Source organism: Passer domesticus, chromosome 8, assembly GCF_036417665.1.
Source record: "Passer domesticus isolate bPasDom1 chromosome 8, bPasDom1.hap1, whole genome shotgun sequence".
Lineage (NCBI taxonomy): Eukaryota > Metazoa > Chordata > Aves > Passeriformes > Passeridae > Passer > Passer domesticus.
Genome location: NC_087481.1, coordinates 30,689,226 through 30,704,911, shown reverse-complemented (window position 1 = coordinate 30,704,911; position 15,686 = coordinate 30,689,226). Strand labels below are relative to the sequence as shown.

Sequence of the window (15,686 nt, the reverse complement as noted above, 5' to 3'; positions counted from 1 at the left end):
CTGTGCCACAGTAACCAGGCAAAGTCTTTTATGATGGGATCTATCTGTAAGGCCCTGCACAGAGGCCCCTCTGTAGCTCTTCTGCACACAGAGATTTATGAGTGCAGATTTGTGACTATTGATTTACTGCAACCTTTTGATCCCGGCTGTGATCCCATTAGCTCTTGGAAAGGCAGGAGTGAGGCCCTGCTGCCAGCTGCATGTGGGGCTCTAAACCATCGCTCTCCACTGCAGGCAAGTGCAAGGGGATGGCACAGCAGATGGAGATGTCTTGAGCTCTATGCTGAGCAAGATTGTCATGGAGTATATATACAAAGAGAGATGAGAGTGGTTGACACCTATAGTCTTTATGTATTTTGGGGAAAAAATACCCAAAACCTCTGTCCTACTCAAATTCCAGAAAAGAATTTCTGCCTAAGAAAAATATCCATTTCAGTACAAGTGAAGTTTCCTGCTTACTGTGTTGCAGGATAAAGCTGAATAGCTACTATGACTCAGGTGAATAAATCTCAGGCCATAATTACACATAATTACCAGGCTTGGGCACTACAGCAGGTTGGGGTGAGGAATGGGGAAAAGTTAAACTACTAAGTTAAACTACAAATGCTTTTTTTGGGCACACTCCATTTTGTAACTTGAAAAGTAGGCAGAGATCAAGCTATGTTGGGAAGTAATGCTTAGTTACCTAATTGAGAGCAGTGCTGTAATCCTTCCCCTGCAAGGAAAGTAAGTGTTGTATTATGAGGGCACTACAAGTCATTCACAAACATCCTGCTTGAATCACGCAGCAGCAGATGACACATTTAGCCAGAAACTCCCTGAACTCATCTCATCACTCCTTCAAAAAGTTCAGAGCTCTGTCTGCTCAGTGACTCAGCATTTTTCAGAGTGAAAGAGGTTGTAGGAAGTCACCAGAAATCAATTCCCCAGGAACACCCCCTTACAAGACACCTAGCAGCTTTCTGTGACAAGAACAACTTAACCTTGAGCAGCACACGTTCTGTTTGTGACATTAGAGCTATAGAAGCATTTCTGGGTTGCCACAAGGAGGAAGCAGCTCTGACAGGCATTCATCCATACATGTATGAGGCTTTCAGCTACCCGACAAAGCATCCACAAGTTGACCAAGTTCAGCTCAGTGAACTTTACCCACTAGTAAAATTATTCAGGTATTCTTCATAATTTATGTTTTTAATTCTATAATTATGCAGGTTTTCAGCTAATTTATGTTTGTAATTCTATAATTTTGCAGGTTTTCAGCTATGACTGGCTATCACTGTTTGTTCCGCTTCAATTCCTCCCTTCACTGTGTAGAAGACACAAGGCAGTTGTAAGACAATGTACAGCTGGTATTTTATACACAGGAACACATTCTCACAAGTGCAAATTGGCACAGGAGTCTCATCTGAGAGCTCTCATGAAGGCAGGCAAGCTGGAAACCTGGCCTAGAGCCTCCAAAGCAATGGAAGTACAGGAGGGTTCTTGGAAATGAAAGGTGGTTTCCAGAGAAAATACGGCATTTTCTTACTTACTAGAGCAGAGTAAGCTCTAAACTAATGATGTCCTCTATTCCCTGGGATTTAGCAGCTCTTTAACTCACCTTTTTATGTTTATAGGTACCTTCCCAGCCACAGTGGGCACTTGTGAGCACTAGCAATGAAGTAGTGCTAACCTACAGAGCAGAAAAAAGTCAGCAAGGTTGCATTTGAATCTCTTGCAGCTCCATCTGCTGCAACACTAAATAAAAATATATTATCTTTGTGTTCTGTGGGAATTGCCAATTGTTTATTCTTTGTCTGTAAGGCATTATTAACTACCAATTGACCCACATTAATATTTCCTTTTTGTCTTTTTTGGTCTTTAAGAAGAGTTTCTGTGCTTTCCCTGTTCTCTTAATCCAGCATCCCTCCAGCTTTCCATGAACTCTTAGAAAGGAGTCTCTACTCACAAGAAAATAAAGCAGAAGGGGAAAAAATAGATTATATTGAGATAGATTAGGCCAATGAGTTCCACAGATTCTTCCCTGCCTTGACAGAGAAAGATGGTAGAATTTCAGGGTCTCAACTTTGAGTCACAAAGATGGGTATAGAGGCCTGGAATAACTGAAGGTAAAAATATGAGGAATATTTATTGGAGAAGACACTGCATGGTGGCCTACGGATTTCACTGTCAGAAAAACATGCTGTAGTAATCAGCTACAAATCTCTGGTCCAAGACTGGAAAAACCAGGCACTTAATCATCAGCAAAACCAAGTTTCCTGCCCAGCTGGGAAAGCACACGCCCTCCTGTGCACGTTGTTCTTTGCATCTTCCTGCCAACCCTGCTAATTACCAGCTGAGAGCAGACCATGCCAGTGGGGGATGTACAGCAATCACCAGAGGTTGGACTCCTCTGAGCTTCCTATTACCATGGACCCTGCCTTTCTTCCTTTATTTCATCCTGCCTAACTACCCTGCTCTAATTTATAGCTTTGCAGTAGCAACACTATAGTTAAAACTGAAATGGCACTTCCACTCTGAACCTCTATTTTATTCCTTTCATTTGAGTTCATTACTTCAGTTACCATTAAAAAAAAGGGGCTTCCTGGCAATCTCTGTCCTCTGCCTCCTCCTCAGCAAAAAATATCTGTCATTCCCCAAGGACACAGAATGGCTGATCCTGTGGTCTCTCCTTCATAGCCTGCAGATTTGTCTTCAGTGACAGCTTCTGGAGGTAAAACCCCACAAGGATAGTGCTGCACTGTCTGCCTAGGAGAGAATTTGAGTTTTCAAAGAACGCAAAAGTACGCGCACTTGCCCTATATACATGGAAGAAGGAAAAAGGAGGGGCTTTGACCTCTGCCCTGACAGCACTTTATTTCTCTGCTTCTATTTTGAAGTCTCTTTGCTCCCCAGAGGACTGTCTGCAAATTTTACAAGAGATATGCATCAAAAGCCAGCACGTATGACAGTTCCATGAGGAGTCTCACAGCCAACAATCTTGGACTGCACTGGCTGTGCAGGCTGCTCAGAGGGCAGCAGGGCACCCTCCTCACACCAGAGAGAAGGCAAAAAGAATCTGAGAGCTGCAAGCTCCTCCAGTCCATTCATCCATTTGATTAAAGAGCGTTGAAGGGCCAAGGCAAGGCAGAGCAAGCTTTATTTCTACAAACCCCCATGCTCTGTCAAGAGGCTTGTGGGAGCAATAAAGCAAGGGCTCTTGAAACTTCACAAAGGATGATTGTCCCACCACGAGTTGTGGTGATGGGAATTTGTCAATTTTATTAAAGGGTTTTGTTTTTCATAAGCATTAAATCCTATTTCATAGTTTCCCCAGTATTATTTTAGATACCATACCCACATTTTCTTTTTAACCTAAGATTTCCAGAAGTGAACAGAGCTTACTTTGAGCCAACAATACATACAACTATTCCTCATGCTTGTGTGCATGCAGACATACATGAAATGCTGTAAACTATCCTGCCCAGGGGAGGAAAAAAACTGTTCCACTTACAGCTTCAAATTAAAAATAAATAATAAAAAAGTAGGCAGAAAATTCCAGCTCTTCAAATATTTCCCAAAGTTTGGTTTTGTTTAGTTTTTTATGATATAAAGCAAGAATGGGTGTAAATCCTAGGGCCAAACCCTACTGGTGAATACAAAGCATTCAGCCAGTGGTGACCCCACAAACCAGTAGGTAAAACAGCTCTTTCTTTTTCCAGGCTGCATTTCACATTCAGCCTGTAGAACTAAAAAAAAAATCTGCTCCTTAGTGTTAGCTGATTATCTCCGTCACTGACTTTGAATTATCCTCTGATGCATCTGGTAATGGCCATCCTGTGGGGCAGAATGCCAGATTATACTGGATGTTGGGAAAATGAAGCAATTGTAAAGAAATAGAAATACCATGAAAGCTTTTTGGTAGGGCTTGGCTCACACATGCTTTTTCAGAGTGTGAGGGAAAAGCAGCAACATGTTCTACCAATTATTTCTGCCCACTCCTCTTGCTTTTATTTTCATTTATGACAACTTAGAATCTCATTGTTATACAACTGGCTTAAGCTGATAAAAATGGGTCAGATAAGAGTATTTTAAAATTTGCTGACTACTTCATCCATTCAGTGAGTGCTGTGAATAAAATGGTTATACTATGTCAAAATCAATAAAAATTACAGCATAATGGAAATGCCCATTAATGATTTAAATTATAGATTATGTTTTGCCACTTTTAACTGGTGTCTTCGGGGCAACTTTTTCTTGTTGTTCTTGGGATTTTGAAGGGCAAAATAAATATGAATGCAATTATGTAAAACACATTTTTGCAATCAGAGCTCAGACCATTCTTTGTCCATCCCATATGATGGAGCCTCTGGCACCTCTGCATTAAAAGGAGACATTGCTTTTCTGCTTTAGCAGGGTGTACAAGGCAGCTTTGATCAACTCTGCCTTTTGGCTGTAAGAATGGAAATTGATCAGTGACAGGAACATTCTGTCAGCCCAGAATCTTCTGCAGTTCAGAGGTGTCTGGGTTTTGTTCTAAAACAGGTTGTAACAACTGCAAGAAAGAGGCAGTCTTAGAAACTATTAAAAACCTGCAGTAAAACATCCATCAAGGGAAAAAAATATCACATTTATGTTCCTTAGTGAAACTACCACAAAATATAGTGAGAATCTATTACTTCTGCTACTAGAATGGCTCAGTCACAGATTAGTTTATTGCTGATAGAAGCAGAACACAGCACGACAGCAAAAACAGAGTAGGAAAAAGAAAAACACCTCTGACTGGACTCACTGCTAGTGGTATCTTTGCCAGGTAAGAATCAGCATAAAACGGTTCCATGTACTGAATGCAATTGGCCTGCAATAAATGATTTTTCAGCTCCAAGAGAGAAATATTAAGGTTCTCATAGTCCTGAGTGTCTGAACTGGATCTTCACTAGAAAGCACAATATCAATTTACCTCTGCTGCAAGATGTTGAGAAGGGATCAGAAGTAAAGAAATAACATGGAAAATGAAGAAAAGAAAAACAGGAAGAATAATATGTGTACCCTGAAATAGCAAAGACCTAATAAATATCTGTGAGAGGAACTCAACAGCCAACCTGAAACCTGTGACATCCGAAGATTCAAAGGTCCTTGGCATAAAAGAAAAAGCCACTGTGGGCAAACATTAGGCAGCACCAGGCACTTTAGGTGTTTCACAAGCCCTCCTGCAGCAGGGCATTGTAGCTGGAGGCAGGAAAATTCTGTATCATGTCAGTCCTGGAGCTGTGCTGCCCAGGAGTTTTATTAACTGTTTTCCTGACAGAGATTTTAACACTCTCCTGGGGGACACCACATTTATGGACAAGTTTCTCTCGCTTCAGATTTGACTTGACCTGTTCATATTTACAAGCTCCTTTTATTCCCATCTCTGCACTGCAGCCCACTGTTGCTAAATTACCAAGGTAACAAGATCCTTTCATATTCACAGTTTTGTTCCACCAGTTGTTACAGTCTGCTTTTCATTCCTGCTGTCAGTCTCTTGGCTTTCTCACTAACACTCATATTTCTATCTTCTCTCCTGTAGCAGATAATTTTTTTTATAAATATCAAACAGGGGGGGGAAAAGCAAGAAAAATTCTACCATGCATCCAGCAAAAGTCTCTGATGATTTGTAGTGTTAATACAAGAATTCCAGAGGTGTAGCTAAGAGTGTTTTGTTTTTTTTTTTCATAAGGGATTCTCTATCCAGCTTCAAAGGCAGAGGTAGCAATGCTTGATGGCTGAAGAAAGCAGACCCCAATGTTGTGACAACATTGCTGTCCTCCCATCTCCTGGAGAACAATTCTCACAGGTGACTGCAGCCCAACAAAGCCCCTCCCTGCCCAGTCAAGGATCTGCTGAAACAGCACCAGGCAAGGAGAATTAGCTCCAGACCAAGCTGTCACCCTCCATGGGCACCCACCAACCCAGACTCCTGCCACCTGGCTGAATTTTACACCAGTTTCCAAGGATCTCTACCAATAGGAAAGAAAAGACACCCAAACCCCTAGAAAATTTATGTGTTAGCTCTGGTAAACAATTATGTTCCAGGTGACTTAGCAAGATAAGAGTGCTGTCACCCTGTGACCCAGGGTGTTCCTTCCCTGCTCCTCCCTGCGTTTGCCCAGAGAAGAAACCTCAGACACTCAAAGGAAACAATCCTGCAGGGCTGGAGGAAACTCTCAGCTTAGTACTGGTTTTGTTAATGTAATTGCAGCAAAGTCTGGGAGATTCCCCTGACAAGCTGTGCTACCAGAGCTCACAAAGGAGCTTTCCATGAAGGGAAAAAAAAGAAAAAAGACAACTTCCTTCTCTGAAACCAAACTCCCTTTTCTAATCCTTTGATCAAAGGCCTCACACTTGTCACTTGAAACCCCTGGTAAAATAACATGAAATATCAAGAAAAGAACAGAAAAAATGGTATCTACAGCTTTTCACTGAATATAAAGTTAAAAATAAATCATTCTAGCCCTTTCCCTTCCTTGCCAATACCATTTATAATGCTAATGTGTCCCTGTTTCCTGACTGAGTTCTTTAAGGGGGAATAAACAAGGAATGTACACATTCAAGTAATAGGATGCCTTTGTCAGTTCATTCAAAATCTGCATTTCTGTTAAACAGCCAGGCCTTTTCCTTCATGCCACTGAAATGCCTGATTTTATTCTGACTGCTACTGTCTACACTCAGACACAAATAAGTGATAATTCCCTTCCAAGAGCTGTGCCTAGTGGCTCACAAGGGACTTGGTTACGTGGCAAAAGCAGTAATGTGACAATGTTATAATGCATGCCAGGTCGCTATTCAAAGTGCTGCAGATAATTCCCCCATCACTTCCATGTTCCTATGGAAGCATGCTAAAATCTTTCTCCTCCTACATAAAGCTGTAAAACAAGAAAAGATTACTGTAATCCTTTTCTTCCCGTGTCACACAAACAATGTAATCTCCTGGCTGTGTCAGAGGCAAATTTCTATCTGTAAACATCAAATCAAACTTGAGAAAGAGTTGCTGCAGCCTTCATTGTATTGCTAAACAGTTATGTAAGCAATTTGTATGTATTTAAGCACATTGATGGAAGACTGAAGTTCTAGGCTGCAATTCAACCTTTGGTTTCTTGCATTTATCAGCTACACAGATGCACACTCCCTTCTTATGAAATTTAGGAATTCATTTAGTCTGGTACACCGCTGCCTGACACCTGAGTGTCTGTGCAGCTCTCAACTTCAGAGGTGTCTGAGCACCTGAATTCTTACAGAGCCCCTTGTGAAGATATTGAAATGATTTGCATGTACAAAAGCAAGCAGCAAATCAAATAAATGGGGGAACAGGAGGCTGCCCAGCACCCCATAAGCACCACAGGTGGGAAACACTCTGACTGGAATTAGAGACAAGACATGGGTCAGCAGGCAGCACGGGCCCTCAGCTGAACTACAGACCAGACTGTGGCCTCAAAGGAGGCTGAACCTTGGGCCTCGGACCTTTTTTCCCTTTTAATTTGAGCCAGCACATCTCAGAAGCATCATTATGAATTAAACTCAAGGCTGAAGGGGTGGATCAAATGTCAGGCTGTGACAAGAGGAGGTGGTTACATGACACAATGAATAACATGTCCTCAGAACCCAAAGTGGAGTAAGAGATACTCACTTTCAAGGCAATAGATTGGACTTCAAGACATAGACAGCTTTGTTGGAAACTATCTCAGGTTTTGCAGGCAAAGTGGTGGACTCCAGGTCTCAGCATTGCAGAAACTTTGGGTGTTCTGCCCAGCTACCTTCACCCTGGGAATATCAACCTCAGGGAACCAAAGTACTAACTAGAATAGAAAAATCAAAGTGTTTTCCCTGCTTTCTCATTTGACATTGTTACATTCTTTGTCTTGTATTAGTAAAAACATCAGCTAGTTCAAATAGCTATGGAAGTTGCTTTTATTGTGTCTGAGGAGGTACTTGTGCCTTGGAAACATTTGTGTGGGACATGTGCATTTGCAGACTCCTCATGTTGCATTAGGAGAATTAGAAGGTGCAAATCTGCAGAGCCTCCATCTTTCTCTAGTCTTCCACTTCATTGTGACTAATCTTGAAGAAATATAAACGCCTGCCTTAGGGACTTTCTCTGGTAAAAAACACTATCAGGTTTCAACAGAGGTTTTGCAATCTAAGTGCACTTCTCACATGAGACTGGAGGCAGAGAGTCAAGGAAGCAAACAAATCAGCTGAATGGAGGACACCTTCCAAAGCACTGCAGAGGAAGAAATTGTGTCTCAAATAACAAGCCAAGGCCTAGAAATAATAAATATAGGCCTAATAAATGTACACATAAGCTCCATGTCCCTCCAACCCCTGCAGCTTCACTCTATTTGTTATTAGAGGTAAGAATTATCCTCATAACACTCCTAAAGTGGGCACAGCAATGGGCACAACGTTGGACTCAAAAAACCCTACTTGTAATGGTAACAAGGGATAACAACTGTCTTACAACCACTGAAAGAACGGAGAACTGTCTGTATGCAAAGGACACTGCAAGTTAAGATTTTCACAGTATATAGGATGCGGGGAGGAATGAAAGCAGAGAAAATGTATCTGGATTTCAGCAAGCAGCACTAAATCCCGTAAATAACAAACAATCTGACATGTGGAATTCAATTTCTATTGGCAAAACAGGCACAGGAGGAGGGACCATGCAGGAAACTGGGACTACTACAGGAACTAATTCCCAGACAATGGACCATTTCCAGCTAGTATGAGAGTTTTAAATGCCATCTAGTGACAGTAAAATGCAGAATCTGCTGGCAATCGCTCATGACCCAATAAAATAGTAGGTGTTTTGCTATTAGCTTCAACAAGGTAAAAGATTGTATCTATGGAATGATGATGTCTATTAGGATTACACTACAAGATACAGATATTTTCAGAACAGCACTGAAAACATTAATATGGAGTCAGCAAGGATAAACCCCAGACACTGCACACTCAAGCTCAGGTTGAACTTGTAAAGCAGCTTTACCTCAAGGATTGTAACTAATTTTTTTTTTTACAGCTTCTTCCTTAGGTATCATCATATGCCATGTAAAGAAAAGGTCTGAATTTGCACCAGCTTTCTCCTTCCTCAACCAGACCAATGCCATGGATCCCAAAGGAAGATCCAGCAGTGGGGTCACAGGGAAGTCACAATGTATTCAGCTGGGTCCCCATGCTGCAGCGGGCATTGAAATTAATTAAATGCAACAAAATCAGATTACTCCATCTAAAAAGGTAAGACTTGATTAATCTGGTCCAGTAGTGCTGGACCCACTGAAAGATACTGGGGACCTAGTTTTTGTGGCTGCTTCTAGACTGTGATTTCTAGGTTTTTTGAAAGCTGAGGTTTTAGATTCTTCAAGCAATCCTTGCCTATATTTATAATGCAGCTGCCTGCACTTCACTTCCCCAGGAAAAGGTGAGGGAATACAAACAGTAGATCCAATGCTTATAGGTCAGAGTTCTTCAAGATGACAGGTTCAATCCACTTACCTATAATCAGTGAACTAAAACAGAGCATGGAGAAAAGTGAGCTCATCTTCTGTCCTAGACCTTTGATCATTGGCACAGAAGATTGTCTATTTTTAGCTGGTTTGTTTTCAGGAATTTACACTTTATTAATTTTTGCAAAAGTTTATCTTCAAATGCTTCAAACTGAAAAGCTCTCCTTTATGCAATTCATCATCCTTACTCTCCAGCTCAAGGGCAAGATATTCTTTAAACAGACTGCTGCTGACTGGGTTTGAGACAACTGATTTTAAAGAAAAGAGGATTATTCATTATTCAGATACAATTTTCAGGTGGCAAGGTTTCTGATTCTTTCCTCTGGCTCTGTACAGCCATTTATTCCTGGGCTGGAATACCTGCTGCAGAGGATGCAAGACAAGAACCTGAGCTGTTTTGCTTTAGGAAAAGAGAACAAAATTGATGGTGTTGAAGAGATGCTTCTTACATGCTTATCAGAATATAATGCTGTGTTAAACAGATGCTAACTAGCTAATTCTACTCTACTTCAGTACAATTACGGCAACAAGAAGCATGACAAGTCCGGAAGTGAAGTTTTGTTTGCTCTGTAAAGTGGCACAGAGGTGTCCCAAACCCCAAACTATTGAACAGTTTTGACGAAATTTGCTCTTTTAGTAGAAGTTTTTATAGGGGGAAAAAAAAATTTAAAATGCTGCTTTCAGGTAAAAGAATCCTGCCCATCTCTTACCAAAGTGTTTTTATTTTCCCTCCTGGCAGATCTGTGTAATGTGTTTTATAGTGTTAGTCCATACCATTCAAACAAATCTAGGAAAGTAAATGGTATTTCCATCTTTATTTTTATGATCCAAAGAAGATTAATGAGGCTGTCTCTGTTCTTGCTTCCCTGTTCTCTCAGTTTTTCAGCCTCTGTCTGAGTTTAAGAAGCTTATGTAAAAAGATATTTCCTGGTAGGTAGTTTTCAGCACCCAGCTTATTACATTGAATTTGAGTTTTCTAACGAGCATTCTCTGTTAAAACAGAGCATTCCAATAGTCTGCCATGACATAACATCACCACATCTTTTCTCACTTCCTAGGTTATTTTTTAGGTATTTCTGCTAGCACTGAGCTGAAAGAACATGAACACAGAGTTTCAGCTGTGATCTAAGAGGCACGGGAGTTCATAGGAGCCCATGGTCCCACAGACACTTTGAAAGGTGCAGGTTTGCTTTTCCCACTGTTCACAGCTCTTTGTGTCCCCTGAGCAAGGCACCAGCAGCCTCCTTCTTGTGAACAGACCTGGGAAATGGAGTGTTTGATAGCTCTGTCAGGAAGAAAGGGCATTTAGGTGAGGGTAAGTCATCTGTAATGGGAAGAGGGTCACATCTGTCCTACTGAGAGCAGGAACACAAGCTTCACATGTCCCTCAAAGTACAGGCTGAGAAGCTGGGGGTTCCTAATGCCATCACACCATCTCCACTCCATGCTTTACATTAAAAAACGTACTTTTAAATCACTATGTCCTACACAGCCAATTTACAGTGCAGCTAGAGCAGAGCAGACACTCCTTTAACACTCCTTAAATTCTCAAAAAATGACATCTGATAAAGCAAAATGATCAACAACTGAACTACTTAAGAGCTACTGCTCTTTCCCTACCCCAGAACAGCTCCATTTCAGTGATTTTGAGAACTACACTGCTATTTCATTGTCATATATTGTGTACTCTAAGGAAAAAAGCTAACTGAGAACACAAACTCACTCACTGGCAAATTGCATTTCTGTACAAGTTCCTCGGAAAGTGAGCACTTTAGGAAACAAATTGAAACAACAGAAAATCCAAGACGCCAACAGAAACCAGCTCCGTCCATCTCAGCAAATGCAGTGGAAAAGGGCTCCTTTCCTGGTGTGGATCAGAATGTGACAGGTTAGGGAGAATAATAAAGTGGAAGGCTCTTTAAGCCCCTCAGCTTGTTCTCATCATCCCCTCTCCCATCAGAGGGGAGTGTGTGAGCACAGTGCCCGCTGTGTGGCTGTCTCGTCTGGTCAGCAGCAGGCCATGGGAAGTGGCACTGCCTCTGTCACCTCACCTCCAGCCCAACTGGCACTTGAATGGGCTCAGAAATTCACCCCTTAACACCCCCTCCCCTCTGCAGCTGGAGAATTACCACCCTTGTCAGCATTTTAATTACCTCCAGCAGCTCACAACGGGATTTCTCCCCTCCCCAGGCATTCCTGCCAAGCCACAAGCGGAACTCAAGATTCTCCGATAGGCACAGGAGTTACCCCAGCAATGCAAGCATGAGATTGATTGCTCAGAGCTACAATTAAGCTAATTAACTGGAGAAATTAAGTGTTTGCTGCAAGCAGGAGTGCTTCTCCAAAGTTATTTTTTCCCCTAGGATAGTGAAGTGTTGTATTTGCTGGGTGCCCGGACGAAGGAAGGAATGATGCATCTGACTCCATGTTCTCACAAGGCTAATTTATTATTTTATGACACTATATTATATTAAAGAATACTAAAGTAAACTATACTAAAGAATACAGAAAGGATACTTACAGAAGGTTAAAAAGATAATAATAAAAACACCTGACTCTCTCCAGAGCCCTGACAGAGCTTGACCCTGATTGGCCAATAAATGAAAACAATTCACATGAAACAAATGAAACAACTACCTGCTAGTAAACAATCTCCAAACACATTCTAAAGGAACAAAACACAGGAGAAGCAAATGAGATAATACTGTTTTCTTTTTCCTCTGAGGCTTCTCAACTTCCCAAGAAAAAAATCCTGGGCAAAGGGATTTTTCAGAAAATATGAATGTGACAGTGAAGAGGCAGTGAGATGCTGTGACATCTTTACCTCATGTGGGGTGACACCTTGGTCCAAAGGACTCACAGTAACATCTTTCAAGTACTTGGAAAAATCACCACGAGGGAGGGGTGTGTGTGAAAATCTGCTCTGCAAGACGAGTAGAGGGAGAAATGAAAAATTTCTTACCTACTGCAGCGCAGTGAGCTGACAGAGCAACACACTGCCCTCTCTTACAGTACATGCTGTGTTCAGTTGTCAAATTAACAGCAATTATGTATTTATTTTATGTATATTTGTGAAGCACAAAGTACTCAATATAAAAAGGCACAGATCAGAGAAGCACAGCTGTGGCAATGCAGAAAGCAGAAGTAAGGCAACAGAAGTTCTGTTTCAACTCTCTTTCTTCATCTAATATAGAAAAAAAACCTTAAAGTTTAAATATTTTGAAGAAAAATTGTAGGTGGGAAAGCAAGGAGGGATTATTTCTATTCATTTCTGACTAATCAAAACACTTTTGCAAGGGAATTGGAAAGTCTTATTTTGATTTTTACTTCTCCAGTCTGTATCAATATATCTAAAGACAAAACATTCAAATCACAGCCAAAAGAAAATAAAGCACCATTTGGGAAACACTGAAATAGAATGTTCCAACATCAGATTGGTTTATTTCTTCTCTTCTAAAATGATATACCAGTGAATCACCACTATTTCACATAATGCATTTCACTGTAGACGGGTCTGCACAGACTGAGCCAGATTCCAGGCAAGTTTCTCTAACAAAAAAACAAGCCACAGAATTCCTGTCTGTCTGGACTTTCATTCCGTAAAGCACAGGGAAAAAAAAAAAAAAAACAAAAAAACAAAAAACAATACCACAAAAAAAACCCCACCCAAATAATAGAAAAAACCCACAAAACCCAACCAAAAAACAACAATAAAAACCAACCAAACAAAAACACCACACAACCAAGAAAACTCAACAAACTACACAAAAGCCATCAAACACAACAACTTTGTAATGCTCCATCTGGTAGATTTCTCTCCCCAGAAGCAACATTTTGCACAGAAGAGCTGGAAGATTGCATATTTAGCATCTGAAGCAGGAAAGGAATAACCTTTCTGTTCAATACTATAACAGAAAGTGGGATTGCTATTGGCTTCAGTAGCACTTGGAATATTTCAAAGTTATCAGCAACTCTTTTAGTGACAACTTTTCAAAAAACTCCCGACTTATTCAAAACTACACTTCTACTCATCCTCCCAGCAAGATTGTTTTAAACAAATGGCAATAACCCAGCTGAGCAAACAGTAGCCAAAAGCTACCTCTCTGCTGTACAGGTTGCAGCACATAATTATCCATCTTCTCTCTGCTGAAAGCGCCGTGATGATTACAGAGCACTCATTTAAGGTATTTGAATTACAGCAAGATGTTATACATCAAAGTAATCAAAGACAGTTTAGGTAATGAAGTTGACACAGAATGGATCATTTCCCAAAGAAACATTTCATTTGCATGTAATAGAGCTATTTTAAGTTAATTTTGACATTACATCACGATAAAAACACTTGTTGACATTTACAACATTTCAGTGACAAGCCTTCTTGCATTGTGATGAATTAATTTTTTTCATAGGCAATAAATATAATTTCATTTCATACAGGAAAAAAGGCACCAAAACACTACCCACACAGCTATTCTCAGTGCTCTATGCAAGATGCATTGGTTGTCTGAGCAAATATGCCATAGGACACAACCTTCAGGAGCCTGAGAAGTTAATAAGGTGATGTTTTGAAATATAGTTCTACACAGCTGCACATGCAGGGAAACCGAATTCAGACAAACACCACCATCATCTGTCATTTGACAGAAATGCTTCTTTTGTTCCTTCTGAATTAACTCAGAAAAAAAATTATAAGCCGTGTATATTCTCATGCAGATGCAAAGACCAAAAAGTCAGAGCCACTGCAGGGTGGTAAATACACAAGAGGAGAGGCACCCAAATCAGCAATCACCTGTCCCAGGAAACCCAGGCAGTGAGAATGAGAAGGGGAAAAGGGAAGCTGGTCCATCTGGATCATTGGCACCTCCTCTTGTCCCAGCCATCACCACCTGGCTCAACACAGAAGAAAGGCTGCCAAGTGTCAGTCCCAGGACTTTGCATTCAGTGTAACAGCATAGGACAGCCAGGAGAAATCTATACTGGAACTTGACTGGAAATACTCCTTTTCCCATTGGAGTTTCTTTCAGAATAGGAAAGGTCTTCTGGGTGTGTTTGTAAACACAACTACAGAGAGAGCAAGGCATTGAAGCTGCCGCCAAGATTTCCAGGAACACGCATCCCTTCCCTTCCTGTGCTGCAGAATGAGAGCAGAACTGAGTCAAATCAGCCCTGGGCTGAAACAGAACTCCTGAAATATTTTCATTTATACAAGCTAATGAGGAGCCTTATCAAGGTTTATGCCCATAGATTTCTCTCCTTCCCTCATAAGTTCCCTTTCCTATATGTTCATTGATTTACTTTTTATATTAAATTCTTGTCATGGTTACAACATGCAAAAATACAAACAATACAAAAGTACTTCATTTCAAGGTGAAATAAAATCCTTGTTCTACAAAGCATGTGGGAAAATAACACCCTGCTTGCATGGCAGAAGCAAATTATTCTCTCCTCCAAGACTTTCAGTTGTACTCTATCTTAAAGCTCTAGTCAGCTTAACAAAGGAAGAAATCTTAATTTACATGGAGAAATGTAAATCAAGGTGTAGGCAGATATGTATATAGATATACATAGATTAAACCATGACAAGGAACAACTTTCAGACAAAATGTCTGCTGGCAAAATTGGGTAAGAAGATCTTGTGACTTATCTGGTTTAACTGTGTTTAACACAATTCAATAAATATTTATACCTCCATTTCAGCAAATTAATTTGCTATTGAGGAATAGCATAACTTCACAGAATTCAGTATTTGGTTATCCAAAGTGTCTATGCTAAACAGTCTCAGTCTGTGAGAAAACGTCCAAATTCCCACACACAGGCAGAACCCTCCATGTTTATAGATCACTTGACAAGCTGCCAAACACATTACTGATTTTCTAATGATTTTTAATTCTATTTAGACATTTAATTGGCATAACAAAAGCAAGCTATCACTCGCCATTGCTTGTCAAATGTCAGCTTGTGCCTTGTTGCAATTGATATCCAATCAACAGACAATCACATGTTGTTTGATACCAATTAAATGTCTCAACAATTCTTTCAACATTATTACCCTAATAAGATAGTAATTGCATGCTCAACATTTCAGCAACATTTGAGATAACACCCTGCAGACCATATCTGTCTCCTTTATCGTCATAGAAGCTCAGTAACTCTTAGACATCAATA

At 40.6% G+C, this 15,686-nt stretch overlaps 1 long non-coding RNA gene across 1 annotated transcript; it reads left to right on the top strand.

The window, feature by feature from the left end:
- The first annotated feature begins 779 nt into the window (after positions 1 to 779).
- Positions 780 to 1,738, top strand: LOC135305851 (uncharacterized). Its single transcript, XR_010366831.1, has 3 exons — positions 780 to 1,169; positions 1,253 to 1,495; positions 1,617 to 1,738. It is a non-coding gene; the product is annotated as an uncharacterized LOC135305851 (long non-coding RNA).
- The last annotated feature ends 13,948 nt before the right edge of the window (positions 1,739 to 15,686 follow it).